We start from the raw sequence: 3726 nt of genomic DNA on the forward strand, positions 1-3726 counted from the left end.
CACAACACTGAATGGGATAAATGTCATACTAAATTTCATAGCTAACCATCCAGTTATTGTCAAGACATTTCACTAAAAACCTCAGATGGCAACCTCATGGTGGCGCTAGAGGAAAACAACAAAGTCAGAGATTATTCAGTCCATTATGCTAGGAATGGCATTACGATTTATCAGTATTTAGTACCAACAATCTGTGAATCTGTGTGCCCTTTGTTTAGCGAGGTGGACTGTAAGCATGTGGAGGTTGGATGGTTGTGCAGCATGTCTGACTGTCATGCAGGAGACCAGAGTGTCCCATCACTGAAATTAATGTTTTTCAGTCTGGACCAAAGTGATGCTACAGTGGCATGGCTCAGAACAGATCTCTTTAACCTCATAGTCAGTGTTTCATTCTACACCCAGCGTGCTAGAGTACAGAAACAACCTAATGAGAAAACATATGAATGTCCTAATCCTTTGTAAATGTACAGGTTGGTACATAGTAAACATTGGGAGACAGGGTGTTGCTCTTTGGTTCCACCCATTAAGGTTTTACTCAACCAGAGAGATTATTTCTGCCTCCAAAGCAGCTGCCTCAGACAAATGTAAAAGCCCAGTCTTCATTCATTTAATAACCAATATATTCTTTTACTTTACCATTATCTGCCTATTATCCATTTACTGGCAGCGGGTATGTAGGCAGGACAGGTTCTGTGAAATGATTCGATCTGAAAGATGAAACATAAGAATTAATATGCAGTTAGTACTTGACAGAGTGTAACACAACACACAGGAGCAGAGGGGGCTGCCAGTCAAACATTATTGGGTTATCGCCCTGCAGTTGTGGAGACATGCACTCTATACGTCAATTAGATATTATCAAATACACCTCTGCCAGACACCTCTGGGGTGACATTCATCACCCGGACATGTGATACTTCCTCTGTACAATATTGCACTTCTACTATGTGTGTGTGTGTGTGTGTGTTTATACAATATGTTTGCAAAGCAGACAATTTAAACTAGACAAGCATTTCCTGATGAAAATGCATGTGATATGTTTTTTGGATGACTTTATAATCATATGAAAACTCTAATTTTACAGCAATGGTAGTGAATGGTGGCATTTAAACACTTCATATGTTAAACTTCATACATAAATTTGAATGGACTGTGAACAGGTTCTGAGTTACTGTATAAATTCAGTAAGTCTGAATGGACCTCCATAGAGTTGACTGTATTATATAAGTCATTAACTTTCAATATATGAATGGCATTTTGCTGTATGTACAGGCCCCCATAGACTTTGCACTAATAACTCAGAAACTGTACATATATCATAATATGTCAAATGAATGTACAGTTGATCAGTTTATAATACTGAGCATTTTGAAATATGAATGTAGTTTTTGCTGTTCACAGATTCTGAGTTATAAATACAATATGACTGAATGGGCCTCCATAGACTTTAATGCAATATATATATATCAAAATAGCTCATAAACTGTATATATAATCATAATGAGCTCATGTAGTGTAGAACACTGAGCATTTTGAAATATGAATGGAGTTTGTACTGCATACAGTGGCTGAGATATGAATACAATTGATGTCTATGGAATTGTTCATTTAAACTTATGATTGTTTCAAAATAACATTGAACAAAAGCAACAGAGTTAAATTTTTGAGAGAAAAAACTTGTTAGGTATTATTTATCAGGAAGTTAACAGTTAAAATTGCAGCTACTGTGTGGGTGTGGTTTGAAGACTGAAAATTGGGCTGACTCAAGCAAACAACCCAACAACTGTCATTAGATTTTGATTCAAATGTTGCTTAATTCTGATTGGTCAAAGAGGTAACCAAGCCTGGCCCATGACAGTGGCAACAGTGACATGAATGCTTTTGTGTTCATGTGGACCCTCTCCCTCATGGTGAGAAACTGATGTGTTTTCAGGGCCTTTAATTATTCAGACATGTATCAATTTAAAAAGTTAATGCAAAGTGGTATGCATGATTTGACATAATAGGTTTGTTAGCATTAAACTTTGGAGGAAGATGCAAATTTAGTAATTTAGTAAATGTTAAAAAAAATGTAGTTTTTCAGGGCTATCTCATTTAATATGCCAATTTTGTGAAAACACATGAAACTACATACAATTACACACATATGGATACACAGTATAAATGGTATTTGTAGCATAAATGTTTTTTGAGCAGGTGAGCAAGAAAAAAATATGGCAGCACACTCCTGCCATCATGCCAAAAAAGTAATTATAATCATTTTAATGGGATCATTTTTCATGTTATTACATGCTATAATGACTAACGTTAATTTCCTTGTTATCACTACATCCAAAGTTATTTGTGTCATGGTGTGTTATAATGAAAAATGTTTCTTGTTTTAAAGAGATATGTTGGTTTTGTATGATAACAAAACAATTTTGTGATGTATCAAGAAAAACTGATATGTTCTTATAACAAGAAGTTTCTGATTGAAATGGAATAATTTGTCATGTAGCAATAAGAAAAAATGTGTCAGTATATGAAAAATTTCTATTACAAGGAGTTTGCTGAAATGAGATTTTTTTTTCTCTTTTTTTGTCATGGTAGCAACAATATGCTGCGTTATTGTTGCACAGCAATCACACTAAAGCTATCTTGTTTGGATAGTTCAGTAGAGTCAAACATTGTATTCAGATATAGAATTAAAAAAGGATATATTTTCAACTTGTGAAAATGTGAAAGGAAGTAAGAGAGCTTTGAGAGGTGACACACAGAGCAAATATGTCCTCTGAGCTGAAGCTAATTCATCCTGTCTTTCTAAGTAAAAAAAAAAATGACCTTAAAGTTGCAGTTTTTCTCTCACTACTTCTATTTTGGTTTATTTGAACCTGATGTATGTCCCATAAATGTGGTCATTGTGGCTCTATGTGTCACGCTAATTTTCAGCTCTGTTATAGAGATTCTGGCAATTTACAAAAGACATTTGTCGCACACAACGCCGAACATCGGGCCAAACTGCGGATACTCCAACATCTTGCCAAAAATTTTTACATGAATCGCTTCAAAAGTTTGTGTCTGAGTCTGAATGAAAGTAAACACAGAAACTAGCTGCCTGTAGCAGCCATTATGACTGACTGCATAGGAACTACATCCAGACAGCTTGCCGGCTAACCGAACCACCCACATATTCATCCGCACATGCTGGTTTGTTTACATGTATGAGGCTGACTTTCACTGCGATTAGACTGTAAGAAAACTAAAGAAACTAAGTGCAGTGAGGGATTATCCCGGGACTATTATGAGGATGATCATGAGTCATTTCACTTTGACTGGCGTCCGTATTTATTTGAGCCAGAGTACCCAGAGAGGAGATAAAACATATAGATGAGGAAACATAAAGAATGGAGGCAGAAAGGCAACAGGACCGTCAGGAAAGACAATGTACATTGACGGTTAGCTCAGACAAACTGCTGGTGTTCCTGTGGTCACTGCTCTCCTCTCCTGACCAGTGGAGAGGAAAACTTTTCCTGCAGAGTGGGACCTGTTGCTGCCAGGCTTCAAATGGATTACAGGGTGTATCAGCATCGTCATCCTGGAGACTGTTTCACCTCCACACAATCAACTGGAGGAAAAGAGCGGGGCCAGCTGGACCAAACGTTCAGCTCCACACAGTTAGAAAAATGTGATTTCAACACATAACGTGTGTGACGACTTACAGTATGTCAGTCTCTGTCGTCCATCGGT

This window comes from Thunnus maccoyii, chromosome 1, assembly GCF_910596095.1.
Source record: "Thunnus maccoyii chromosome 1, fThuMac1.1, whole genome shotgun sequence".
Classification (NCBI taxonomy): Eukaryota; Metazoa; Chordata; class Actinopteri; order Scombriformes; family Scombridae; genus Thunnus; species Thunnus maccoyii.